The sequence below is a fragment of the Syngnathus scovelli genome, unplaced genomic scaffold, assembly GCF_024217435.2.
Source record: "Syngnathus scovelli strain Florida unplaced genomic scaffold, RoL_Ssco_1.2 HiC_scaffold_248, whole genome shotgun sequence".
NCBI classification, from domain to species: Eukaryota; Metazoa; Chordata; class Actinopteri; order Syngnathiformes; family Syngnathidae; genus Syngnathus; species Syngnathus scovelli.
In genome coordinates this window covers 22,501-36,647 of record NW_026061341.1, presented here as the reverse complement: position 1 = coordinate 36,647, position 14,147 = coordinate 22,501, and positions in this window count along the sequence as shown.

Sequence of the window (14,147 nt, the reverse complement as noted above, 5' to 3'; positions counted from 1 at the left end):
GGGAAGAGGCCGAATTTTCACTTGTTCAGGCCGACCGGAGGAACCGGCCGAGTCGGACACCTTACGGCGGAAGAGCCGATGGCACTTAGAAAATATTCGTTAAACTTGACAGGACCTCCAGGGGAAGAGGCCGAATTTTCGCTCGTTCAGGCCGACCGGAGGAACCGGCCGAGTCGGACACCTTACGGCGGAAGAGCCGATGGCACTTAGAAAATATTCGCCAAAATGTTCCGGACCTCCAGGGGAAGAGGCCGAATTTTCACTTGTTCAGGCCGACCGGAGGAACCAGCCGGGTCGGACACGTAACGGCGGAAGAGCCGATGGCACTTAGAAAATATTCGTTAAACTTGACAGGACCTCCAGGGGAAGAGGCCGAATTTTCGCTCGTTCGGGCCGACCGGAGGAACCGGCCGGGTCGGACACGTTACGGCGGAACAGCCGTTGGCACTTAGAAAATATTCGTCAAAGTCGTCCGGACCTCCAGGGGAAGAGGCCGAATTTTCGCTCGTTCGGGCCCGACCGGAGGAACCAGCCGGGTCGGACACTTTACGGCGCAACAGCCGTTCGCACTTAGAAAATATTCGCCAAAGTCGTCCGGACCTCCAGGGGAAGAGGCCGAATTTTCGCTTGTTCAAGCCGACCGGAGGAACCAGCCGGGTCGGGAACGTTACGGCGCAACAGCCGTTGGCACTTTGAAAATATTCGCCAAAATGTTCCGGACCTCCAGGGGAAGAGGCCGAATTTTCGCTCGTTCGGGCCGACCGGAGGAACCAGCCGGGTCGGACACGTTACGGCGCAACAGCCGTTCGCACTTAGAAAATATTCGCCAAAGTCGTCCGGACCTCCAGGGGAAGAGGCCGAATTTTCGCTCGTTCGGGCCGACCGGAGGAACCAGCCGGGTCGGACACGTTACGGCGCAACAGCCGTTGGCACTTTGAAAATATTCGCCAAAATGTTCCGGACCTCCAGGGGAAGAGGCCGAATTTTCGCTCGTTCGGGCCGACCGGAGGAACCGGCCGGGTCGGACACTTTACGGCGCAACAGCCGTTCGCACTTAGAAAATATTCGCCAAAATGTTCCGGACCTCCAGGGGAAGAGGCCGAATTTTCGCTCGTTCGGGCCGACCGGAGGAACCGGCCGGGTCGGACACGTTACGCGGAACAGCCGTTGGCACTTAGAAAATATTCGTCAAAGTCGTCCGGACCTCCAGGGGAAGAGGCCGAATTTTCGCTCGTTCGGGCCGACCGGAGGAACCAGCCGGGTCGGACACTTTACGGCGCAACAGCCGTTCGCACTTAGAAAATATTCGCCAAAATGTTCCGGACCTCCAGGGGAAGAGGCCGAATTTTCGCTCGTTCGGGCCGACCGGAGGAACCGGCCGGGTCGGACACGTTACGGCGGAACAGCCGTTGGCACTTAGAAAATATTCGTCAAAGTCGTCCGGACCTCCAGGGGAAGAGGCCGAATTTTCGCTCGTTCGGGCCGACCGGAGGAACCAGCCGGGTCGGACACGTTACGGTGCAACAGCCGTTCGCACTTAGAAAATATTCGCCAAAGTCGTCCGGACCTCCAGGGGAAGAGGCCGAATTTTCGCTCGTTCGGGACGACCGGAGGAACCAGCCGGGTCGGACACGTTACGGCGCAACAGCCGTTCGCACTTAGAAAATATTCGCCAAAGTCGTCCGGACCTCCAGGGGGAAGAGGCCGAATTTTCGCTTGTTCGGGCCGACCGGAGGAACCAGCCGGGTCGGACACGTTACGGCGCAACAGCCGTTGGCACTTTGAAAATATTCGCCAAAATGTTCCGGACCTCCAGGGGAAGAGGCCGAATTTTCGCTCGTTCGGGCCGACCGGAGGAACCAGCCGGGTCGGACACGTTACGGCGCAACAGCCGTTGGCACTTAGAAAATATTCGTTAAACTTCACAGGACCTCCAGGGGAAGAGGCCGAATTTTCGCTCGTTCGGGCCGACCGGAGGAACCAGCCGGGTCGGACACGTTACGGCGCAACAGCCGTTGGCACTTTGAAAATATTCGCCAAAGTCGTCCGGACCTCCAGGGGAAGAGGCCGAATTTTCGCTCGTTCGGGCCGACCGGAGGAACCAGCCGGGTCGGACACTTTACGGCGGAGCAGCCGTTGGCACTTTGAAAATATTCGCCAAAATGTTCCGGACCTCCAGGGGAAGAGGCCGAATTTTCGCTCGTTCGGGCCGACCGGAGGAACCGGCCGGGTCGGACACTTTACGGCGCAACAGCCGTTCGCACTTAGAAAATATTCGCCAAAATGTTCCGGACCTCCAGGGGAAGAGGCCGAATTTTCGCTCGTTCGGGCCGACCGGAGGAACCAGCCGGGTCGGACACGTTACGGCGCAACAGCCGTTCGCACTTAGAAAAATATTCGCCAAAGTCGTCCGGACCTCCAGGGGAAGAGGCCGAATTTTCGCTTGTTCAAGCCGACCGGAGGAACCAGCCGGGTCGGACACGTTACGGCGCAACAGCCGTTGGCACTTTGAAAATATTCGCCAAAATGTTCCGGACCTCCAGGGGAAGAGGCCGAATTTTCGCTCGTTCGGGCCGACCGGAGGAACCAGCCGGGTCGGACACGTTACGGCGCAACAGCCGTTCGCACTTAGAAAATATTCGCCAAAGTCGTCCGGACCTCCAGGGGAAGAGGCCGAATTTTCGCTCGTTCGGGCCGACCGGAGGAACCAGCCGGGTCGGACACGTTACGGCGCAACAGCCGTTGGCACTTTGAAAATATTCGCCAAAATGTTCCGGACCTCCAGGGGAAGAGGCCGAATTTTCGCTCGTTCGGGCCGACCGGAGGAACCGGCCGGGTCGGACACTTTACGGCGCAACAGCCGTTCGCACTTAGAAAATATTCGCCAAATGTTCCGGACCTCCAGGGGAAGAGGCCGAATTTTCGCTCGTTCGGGCCGACCGGAGGAACCGGCCGGGTCGGACACGTTACGGCGGAACAGCCGTTGGCACTTAGAAAATATTCGTCAAAGTCGTCCGGACCTCCAGGGGAAGAGGCCGAATTTTCGCTCGTTCGGGCCGACCGGAGGAACCAGCCGGGTCGGACACTTTACGGCGCAACAGCCGTTCGCACTTAGAAAATATTCGCCAAAATGTTCCGGACCTCCAGGGGAAGAGGCCGAATTTTCGCTCGTTCGGGCCGACCGGAGGAACCGGCCGGGTCGGACACGTTACGGCGGAACAGCCGTTGGCACTTAGAAAATATTCGTCAAAGTCGTCCGGACCTCCAGGGGAAGAGGCCGAATTTTCGCTCGTTCGGGCCGACCGGAGGAACCAGCCGGGTCGGACACGTTACGGTGCAACAGCCGTTCGCACTTAGAAAATATTCGCCAAAGTCGTCCGGACCTCCAGGGGAAGAGGCCGAATTTTCGCTCGTTCGGGACGACCGGAGGAACCAGCCGGGTCGGACACGTTACGGCGCAACAGCCGTTCGCACTTAGAAAATATTCGCCAAAGTCGTCCGGACCTCCAGGGGGAAGAGGCCGAATTTTCGCTTGTTCGGGCCGACCGGAGGAACCAGCCGGGTCGGACACGTTACGGCGCAACAGCCGTTGCACTTTGAAAATATTCGCCAAAATGTTCCGGACCTCCAGGGGAAGAGGCCGAATTTTCGCTCGTTCGGGCCGACCGGAGGAACCAGCCGGGTCGGACACGTTACGGCGCAACAGCCGTTGGCACTTAGAAAATATTCGTTAAACTTCACAGGACCTCCAGGGGAAGAGGCCGAATTTTCGCTCGTTCGGGGCCGACCGGAGGAACCAGCCGGGTCGGACACGTTACGGCGCAACAGCCGTTGGCACTTTGAAAATATTCGCCAAAGTCGTCCGGACCTCCAGGGGAAGAGGCCGAATTTTCGCTCGTTCGGGCCGACCGGAGGAACCAGCCGGGTCGGACACTTTACGGCGGAGCAGCCGTTGGCACTTTGAAAATATTCGCCAAAATGTTCCGGACCTCCAGGGGAAGAGGCCGAATTTTCGCTCGTTCGGGCCGACCGGAGGAACCGGCCGGGTCGGACACTTTACGGCGCAACAGCCGTTCGCACTTAGAAAATATTCGCCAAAATGTTCCGGACCTCCAGGGGAAGAGGCCGAATTTTCGCTCGTTCGGGCCGACCGGAGGAACCAGCCGGGTCGGACACGTTACGGCGCAACAGCCGTTCGCACTTAGAAAATATTCGCCAAAGTCGTCCGGACCTCCAGGGGAAGAGGCCGAATTTTCGCTTGTTCAAGCCGAACCGGAGGAAACCAGCCGGGTCGGACACGTTACGGCGCAACAGCCGTTGGCACTTTGAAAATATTCGCCAAAATGTTCCGGACCTCCAGGGGAAGAGGCCGAATTTTCGCTCGTTCGGGCCGACCGGAGGAACCAGCCGGGTCGGACACGTTACGGCGCAACAGCCGTTCGCACTTAGAAAATATTCGCCAAAGTCGTCCGGACCTCCAGGGGAAGAGGCCGAATTTTCGCTCGTTCGGGCCGACCGGAGGAACCAGCCGGGTCGGACACGTTACGGCGCAACAGCCGTTGGCACTTTGAAAATATTCGCCAAAATGTTCCGGACCTCCAGGGGAAGAGGCCGAATTTTCGCTCGTTCGGGCCGACCGGAGGAACCGGCCGGGTCGGACACTTTACGGCGCAACAGCCGTTCGCACTTAGAAAATATTCGCCAAAATGTTCCGGACCTCCAGGGGAAGAGGCCGAATTTTCGCTCGTTCGGGCCGACCGGAGGAACCGGCCGGGTCGGACACGTTACGGCGGAACAGCCGTTGGCACTTAGAAAATATTCGTCAAAGTCGTCCGGACCTCCAGGGGAAGAGGCCGAATTTTCGCTCGTTCGGGCCGACCGGAGGAACCAGCCGGGTCGGACACTTTACGGCGCAACAGCCGTTCGCACTTAGAAAATATTCGCCAAAATGTTCCGGACCTCCAGGGGAAGAGGCCGAATTTTCGCTCGTTCGGGCCGACCGGAGGAACCGGCCGGGTCGGACACGTTACGGCGGAACAGCCGTTGGCACTTAGAAAATATTCGTCAAAGTCGTCCGGACCTCCAGGGGAAGAGGCCGAATTTTCGCTCGTTCGGGCCGACCGGAGGAACCAGCCGGGTCGGACACGTTACGGTGCAACAGCCGTTCGCACTTAGAAAATATTCGCCAAAGTCGTCCGGACCTCCAGGGGAAGAGGCCGAATTTTCGCTCGTTCGGGACGACCGGAGGAACCAGCCGGGTCGGACACGTTACGGCGCAACAGCCGTTCGCACTTAGAAAATATTCGCCAAAGTCGTCCGGACCTCCAGGGGGAAGAGGCCGAATTTTCGCTTGTTCGGGCCGACCGGAGGAACCAGCCGGGTCGGACACGTTACGGCGCAACAGCCGTTGGCACTTAGGAAATATTCGCCAAAATGTTCCGGACCTCCAGGGGAAGAGGCCGAATTTTCGCTCGTTCGGGCCGACCGGAGGAACCAGCCGGGTCGGACACTTTACGGCGCAACAGCCGTTCGCACTTAGAAAATATTCGCCAAAGTCGTCCGGACCTCCAGGGGAAGAGGCCGAATTTTCGCTCGTTCGGGCCGACCGGAGGAACCAGCCGGGTCGGACACTTTACGGCGGAACAGCCGTTGGCACTTTGAAAATATTCGCCAAAATGTTCCGGACCTCCAGGGGAAGAGGCCGAATTTTCGCTCGTTCGGGCCGACCGGAGGAACCAGCCGGGTCGGACACCTTACGGCGCAACAGCCGTTGGCACTTTGAAAATATTCGTCAAAATGTTCCTGACCTCCAGGGGAAGAGGCCGAATTTTCGCTCGTTCGGGCCGACCGGAGGAACCAGCCGGGTCGGACACGTTACGGCGCAACAGCCGTTCGCACTTAGAAAATATTCGCCAAAGTCGTCCGGACCTCCAGGGGAAGAGGCCGAATTTTCGCTCGTTCGGGCCGACCGGAGGAACCAGCCGGGTCGGACACGTTACGGCGGAACAGCCGTTGGCACTTAGAAAATATTCGTTAAACTTCACAGGACCTCCAGGGGAAGAGGCCGAATTTTCGCTCGTTCGGGCCGACCGGAGGAACCAGCCGGGTCGGACACTTTACGGCGGAACAGCCGTTGGCACTTTGAAAATATTCGCCAAAATGTTCCGGACCTCCAGGGGAAGAGGCCGAATTTTCGCTCGTTCGGGCCGACATGGAGAACCAGCCGAGGCGGACACTTTACGGCGGTTGAGCCGTTGGCACTTAGAAATTATTCAGACTTCCATCAAACACACATCGGCCTTTTGCCGTCACTGCCCGGGATGGGCACCGTGGTAGCTCGGACAGTTCGTGTGACAGCTTCCGCTGGCACTTAGAAAATTTTTAAAATGAAAATAAACAGTTCTGCACATACGTGCCGACTATATTTTGCGAAAGGGGGGTAAAGTGATGAGTACACTAACTGGGGGGACCAAGTACATAAAGCCTACCCCTGGTACCTCAGAGAGGCCGAATTTTCGAATTCTGAGGCCGAGCTGGGGAACCAGACGAGGCGGACACTTTTCCGAGCGAGAGCCGATGGCACTTAGAAAATTTTCGGCTAAGTCGGCAGGACTTCCAGAGCGAGAGGCCGAATATTCGTCATCTGTGGCCGACCGGGGAACCAGCGGAGGCGGATAGGCGGTCACGGAGGTCCCGCCGGCTGGTCCGCGGGCCATTTTGGGTCCCGTAATTTAGCGGTCGCGGTCCGGAATCCACGCCGACCGGGGAACCAGCGGAGGCGGATAGGCGGTCACGGAGGTCCCGCCGGCTGGTCCGCGGGCCAATTTGGGTCCCGTAATTTAGCGGTCGCGGTCCGGAATCCACGCCGACCGGGGAACCAGCGGAGGCGGATAGGCGGTCACGGAGGTCCCGCCGGCTGGTCCGCGGGCCATTTTGGGTCCCGTAATTTAGCGGTCGCGGTCCGGAATCCACGCCGACCGGGGAACCAGCGGAGGCGGATAGGCGGTCACGGAGGTCCCGCCGGCTGGTCCGCGGGCCAATTTGGGTCCCGTAATTTAGCGGTCGCGGCCCGGAATTCGCGCCGGCCGGGGAACCAGCGCGGGCGGATAGGCGGTCACGGAGGTCCCGCCGGCTGGTCCGCGGGGGGAACTGCGCCCTCTGGCGGACACGCCATTGTAAATGAATGGGGTTTGGCACTTAGTGCATTTTTCGCCGAAGCCGACGAGCGCTCCGGGCGAGGAGGCCGGATTCTCGCCATCCGTGGCCGGCCGGGGAACCGGCCAAGGCGGATAGGCGGTCACGGGGGTCCCGCCGGCTGGTCCGCGGGCCAATTGGGGTCCCGTAAGTTAGCGGTCGCGGCCCGGAATCCGCGCCGGCCAGCAGCCACCGGGAGGCGGGTAGGCTGTCACGGAGGTCCCGCCAGCTGGTCCGCGGGCCAATTAGGGTCCCGTAAGTGAGCGGTCGCGGCCCGGAATCCACGCCGGCCAGCAGCCACCGCCAGGCGGGTAGGCTGTCACGGAGGTCCCGCCAGCTGGTCCGCGGGCCATTTAGGGTCCCGTAAGTTAGCGGTCGCGGCCCGGAATGCACGCCGGCCAGCAGCCACCGGCAGGCGGATAGGCGGTCACGGAGGTCCCGCCGGCCGGTCCGCTGGCCAATTACCTCCAGCCGAGCGGATATGAACTTTATTAGCACCTTCTACGAGATGGCGGAGCCTTATTCGACAACCAGCACCTCGGCTTAGCATTTTCCACGGCCCGCTGATCTTCCAGAAGACGTCCAGCCGGTTTCCTCCTCACATTTTAAGCCGGCCGAGGCTTCCGGCACCCCGGCTAAGCTTTCTCCACGGCCCGCTGAGCTTCCGAGGGACCTCCAGCCGGTTCTCCCGGTGCCTCGCGCCTCGCTTTGTGAGCCGGCCGAGGCTTCCAGCACCCCGGCTAAGCTTTCTCCACGGCCCGCTGAGCTTCCAGGGGACCTGCAGCCGGTTCTCCCGGTGCCTCGCGCCTCGCTTTGTGAGCCGGCCGAGGCTTCCAGCACCCCGGCTAAGCTTTCTCCACGGCCCGCTGAGCTTCCGAGGGACCTCCAGCCGGTTCTCCCGGTGCCTCCCGCCTCGCTTTGTGAGCCGGCCGAGGCTTCCAGCACCTCGGCCGAGCGTTTCCCACGGCCCGCTGAGCTTCCAGGGGACCTCCAGCCGGTTCTCCCGGTGCCTCGCGCCTCGCTTTGCGAGCCGGCCGAGGCTTCCAGCACCTCGGCTGAGCGTTTTCGGCGGCCCGTTGCTCTCCCGGAGGTCGCAACGGGGAGTTACCTCCCTCTCGCGGACACGGCGAGTAAATACACCGCCTCTCGCACTTGGCGCACACTCACTCGCATTGCTACGCCTCCCGTGGCACTTTAAGCGGCCGAACGGCGGGAGTAACTGCGACTCTCCTAAGGTAGGCTCACTTGACTATTTATTTATGTATTTATTTATTTTTGACGGTTCGCGGAGGCGATGACGCTCCGCGCGGGTAAACGGCGGGAGTAACTGTGACTCTCTTAAGGTAGGCTCACTTGACATTTATTTATTCATGTATTTATTTATTTTTGACGGTTCGCGGAGGCGATGACGCTCCGCGCGGGTAAACGGCGGGAGTAACTGTGACTCTCTTAAGGTAGGCTCACTTGACATTTATTTTGGCGGTTCGCGGAGGCGACCGGCACCGCCGGGAGGCCGTGCGCGCGCGCGCAGAGCGGCCGAATAACGCTCCGCCGGCCCCGGGTGATTACCGAGAGGCTCCCCGGCCTCGCGGAGCTCCGACGCTCCTCCGCGGGACCTCCGGCGGCCGGCGCGCTCGCGCACCACCCCCCGGCACCGCCGGGAGGCCGTGCGCGCGCGCGCAGAGCGGCCGAATAACGCTCCGCCGGCCCCGGGTGATTACCGAGAGGCTCCCCGGCCTCGCGGAGCTCCGACGCTCCTCCGCGGGACCTCCGGCGGCCGGCGCGCTCGCGCACCACCCCCCGGCACCGCCGGGAGGCCGTGCGCGCAGCGCGCAGAGCGGCCGAATAACGCTCCGCCGGCCCCGGGTGATTACCGAGAGGCTCCCCGGCCTCGCGGAGCTCCGACGCTCCTCCGCGGGACCTCCGGCGGCCGGCGCGCTCGCGCACCACCCCCCGGCACCGCCGGGAGGCCGTGCGCGCGCGCGCAGAGCGGCCGAATAACGCTCCGCCGGCCCCGGGTGATTACCGAGAGGCTCCCCGGCCTCGCGGAGCTCCGACGCTCCTCCGCGGGACCTCCGGCGGCCGGCGCGCTCGCGCACCACCCCCCGGCACCGCCGGGAGGCCGTGCGCGCGCGCGCAGAGCGGCCGAATAACGCTCCGCCGGCCCCGGGTGATTACCGAGAGGCTCCCCGGCCTCGCGGAGCTCCGACGCTCCTCCGCGGGACCTCCGGCGGCCGAAAATAGCTCCAAGCCCAGCGGATCGGCTGCTTGGAAGCACCGCGCCGTCCGGCTCCACCTGGTACCTCGCACGGCTCTCATCTCCCCCCCGCACGGACTTCCGAGCGCTCGGGGAGACGCTCGGAAGCTGCCCGTGCCGTCGCGGCGGGGAATTGCCTCCCTCTGGCGGACGCGGCGAGTAAAAACACCACCTCTCGCACTTTGCGCACACTTACTTGCGTGGGTCCGCTTCCGATGACACTTTGAGCGGCCGAACGGCGGGAGTAACTACGACTCTCTTAAGGTAGGCTCACTTGACATTTATTCATGTATTTATTTATTTTTGACGGTTCGCGGAGGCGATGACGCTCCGCGCGGGTAAACGGCGGGAGTAGCTGTGACTCTCTTAAGGTAGCCTGACTCGACGTCTTTTTCAACGGTGGCTGGAGGACCCAGGCGGTTCTCGGGGGTGCGTCGCTCCTCACTTTTGACGCCCGAGGAGGCTCCCGGCACCTCGGCTACGCGTTTTCGGCGGCCCGCTGAGCTTCCAGAAGACCTCCAGCCGGTTCTCCCGGTGCTTTCCTCCTCACGTTTTAAGCCGGCCGAGGCTTCCGGCACCCCGGCTGAGCTTTTTTCCCACGGCCCGCTGAGCTTCCAGGGGACCTCCGGCCGGTTCTCCGCGCGCTTTCCTCCTCACTTTTAAGCCGGCCGAGGCTTCCGGCACCCCGGCCAAGCGTTTCCCACGTCCCGCTGAGCTTCCAGGGGACCTCCGGCCGGTTCTCCGCGCGCCCCCCTCCTAACTCGGCTCCCGGCACCCCGGCTAAGCGATTTGAACGGCCCGCTGATCTCCCGGAGGTCGCAACGGGGAATTGCCTCCCTCTCGCGGACACGGCGCGTAAATGCACCGCCTCTCGCACTTGGCGCACACTCACTCGCATCGCTACGCCTCCCGTGGCACTTTAAGCGACCGGGACCACCGCGAGCGCGGGCGATGACTAAGAGGCTCCCCGGCCGGCCTCGCGGAGCTCCGACGCTCCCCCGCGGGACTTCCGGCGGCCGGCCGGAGCCTCGGCACGGCTGCCGCACTCCCTAATAACACCCCGCGGACCCCCGCGAGCCGAACGCTCGCTGCCGCGGGCGACCCGTGCCAAGGCGGACGCGTGACGGCGCGGGAGCCCTCGGCACTATCTCACGGTCACGTATGTAGTCAAATCGTGTAAAATCACCGTTAGTTTATTCATAATATAGGTAATAATTAAATAAATATTAACATCGCGTATATTATTAATAAACACATGTATGTATTTATTTAATAATTAAATAAATATTAACATCGCGTATAATCATGCGCAATACTTCGTGGCCGACCGGGGAACCGGCGAAGGCGGACGCATCGCGGCGCGAGAGCCGTTGGCACTTTGGAAAAATAAATAAATAAATAAATAAATAAATAAATAATAATTCGCCGACCGGGCTCCGGGGGGAGAGGCCGATTTTTGGCCGTTCGTGGCCGACCGGGGAACCGGCGAAGGCGGACGCATCGCGGCGCGAGAGCCGTTGGCACTTTGGAAAAATAAATAAATAAATAAATAAATAAATAAATAAATAAATAAATAAATAATTCGCCGACCGGGCTCCGGGGCAAGAGGCCGAATTTTCGCTCGTTCGGGCCGACCGGGGAACCGGCGAAGGCGGACGCAGCGCGGCGCGAGAGCCGTTGGCACTTTGAAAAAAAAAAAAAAAAAAAAAATTCGCCCACCGGGCTCCGGGGGAAGAGGCCGGCTTTTCGCCGTTCGCGGCCGACCGGGGAACCGGCGAAAGCGGACGCGCTCTCTAACGAGCCCCGCCGGCCGGAGGAAGTGCGCCCTCTGGCGGACACGCCGTTGTAAATGAATGGGGTTTGGCACTTAGTGCATTTTTCGCCCAAGTCGAAGCGCGCTCCGGGCGAGGAGGCCGGATTCTCGCCACCCGTGGCCGGCCGGGGAACCGGCCAAGGCGGACGCGCTCTCTAACGAGCCCCGCCGGCCGGAGGAAGTGCGCCCTCTGGCGGACACGCCGTTGTAAATGAATGGGGTTTGGCACTTGGTGCATTTTTCGCCCAAGTCGAAGCGCGCTCCGGGCGAGGAGGCCGGATTCTCGCCACCCGTGGCCGGCCGGGGAACCGGCGAAGGCGGATAGGCTTTCACGGAGGATCCGCCGGCTGGTCCGCGGGCCGATTAGGGTCCCGCGAGTGAGCGGTGGCGGTCCGGAATCCAGGCCGGCCAGGAGGCACCGCCAGGCGGATAGGCTTTCACGGAGGAGCCGCCGGCTGGTCCGCGGGCCGTTTAGGGTCCCGCGAGTGAGCGGTGGCGGTCCGGAATCCAGGCCGGCCAGGAGGCACCGCCAGGCGGATAGGCTTTCACGGAGGACCCGCCGGCTGGTCCGCGGGCCGTTTAGGGTCCCGCGAGTGAGCGGTCGCGGTCCGGAATCCAGGCCGGCCAGGAGGCACCGCCAGGCGGATAGGCTTTCACGGAGGACCCGCCGGCTGGTCCGCGGGCCGTTTAGGCTCCCGTAAGTTAGCGGTCGCGGTCCGGAATACAGGCCGTCCAGGAGGCACTGCCAGGCGGATACACTCTCTAACGAGCCCCGCCGGCTGGTCCGCCGGGGGAAGTGCGCCCTCTGGCGGACACGCCGTTGTAAATGAATGGGGTTTGGCACTTAGTGCATTTTTCGACCAGCGGCAACGCAGGCTGACGGGCGGCCGCTTCCACGGGCCGGTACTACTCTACGGAGGCGCTAGCCGCCTCCGGTGGGGGCCGTGTGATCTCGCTGGATGCCCGAGGACCTTCCGCGAGGCCCGGCCGCAGCTTTTACGCGCGCCCGGTCCTATTACCTGGTGGAAGCTGGAGGCCGGGGCTCCGCAGCTCGCCGCCCGGGGACCTTCCGCGAGGCCCGGCCGCAGCTTTTACGCACCACCGCTGCTATTCTCTGGCTCCGGCTTCGTCCCGGAGGGTGCTTGGGGAACGGCGGCGCACACCGCGAACGGCCGGTGGCGGTCGGCTGGTGGCGGTCGGCTGGTGGCTGTCGGCTGGTGGCGGTCGGGGGTGGCGCTTGGGGATGGCGCTTGGGGATGGTGGCTGTCGGCTGGTGGCGGTCGGCTGGTGGCGGTCGGCTGGTGGCGGTCGGCTGGTGGCGGTCGGGGGTGGCGCTTGGGGATGGCGCTTGGGGATGGTGGCTGTCGGCTGGTGGCGGTCGGCTGGTGGCGGTCGGGGGGTGGCGGTCGGGGATGGCGCTTGGGGATGGTGGCTGTCGCCTTGTGGCGGTCGGCTGGTGGCGGTCGCCTTGTGGCGGTCGCCTTGTGGCGGTCGGGGATGGCGCTTGGGGATGGTGGCTGTCGCCTTGTGGCGGTCGGCTGGTGGCGGTCGCCTTGTGGCGGTCGCCTTGTGGCGGTCGGGGATGGCGCTTGGGGATGGTGGCTGTCGCCTTGTGGCGGTCGGCTGGTGGCGGTCGGCTGGTGGCGGTCGGGGGGTGGCGGTCGGGGATGGCGCTTGGGGATGGTGGCTGTCGCCTTGTGGCGGTCGGGGGGTGGCGGTCGGGGATGGCGCTTGGGGATGGTGGCTGTCGCCTTGTGGCGGTCGGCTGGTGGCGGTCGGCTGGTGGCGGTCGGCTGGTGGCGGTCGGGGGGTGGCGGTCGGGGGTGGCGCTTGGGGATGGTGGCTGTCGCCTTGTGGCGGTCGGCTGGTGGCGGTCGCCTTGTGGCGGTCGGGGGGCGGCGGTCGGGGGTGGCGCTTGGGGATGGTGGCTGTCGGCTGGTGGCGGTCGGCTGGTGGCGGTCGGCTGGTGGCGGTCGGCTGGTGGCGGTCGGGGGTGGCGCTTGGGGATGGCGCTTGGGGATGGTGGCTGTCGCCTTGTGGCGGTCGGCTGGTGGCGGTCGCCTTGTGGCGGTCGGGGATGGCGCTTGGGGATGGTGGCTGTCGCCTTGTGGCGGTCGCCTTGTGGCGGTCGCCTTGTGGCGGTCGGGGATGGCGCTTGGGGATGGTGGCTGTCGCCTTGTGGCGGTCGGCGGTGGTGGTTTGGGACCGGCGTCCGGCGCAAAGTGCGTGTTGCGCGGGCCGGAGAAAATTTAGGCCAGGGGCCCGCCGCTGGAGAAATTTTTAGGTACCAGGGGTGGATTTTTTTTGTCACCGCAGGAGGGGGACGTTGCCTCCGTCCGTGTCCGACGGAAAGTGCGTGTTGCGCGGGCCGGAGAAAGTTTAGGCCAGGGGCCCGCCGCTGGAGAAATTTTTAGGTACCAGGGGTGGATTTTTTTTGTCACCGCAGGAGGGGGACGTTGCCTCCGTCGGTGTCCGGCGGAAAGTGCGTGTTGCGCGGCCCGGAGAAAGTTTAGGCCCGGGGCCCGCCGCTGGAGGAATTTTTAGGTACCAGGAGCGGATGTACTTACTTCCACAGCGCCCGCGCGCTCCCGGCCGGTGTCCGAGGATGCTGCCTCATCCCCGGACGCGCCTCTTACGCACGCCCGCTGTCATCCTCCGGAGACTGAGTTCCACTTAGTGGAGGCTACGTTCCACTTGGGGGAGGCTGCCTACTCCCGGCTGACGCCCGAGGATGCTGCCTCATCCCCGGACGCGCCTCTTACGCACGCCCGGTGTCATCCTCCGATCACTAAGTTCCACTTGGAGGTTCACAAGACGGGCGCGGACGCACACCCACGCCCGGCCAGAGTGACCGAGAGGCGGACATACGTTATCTTACGCACG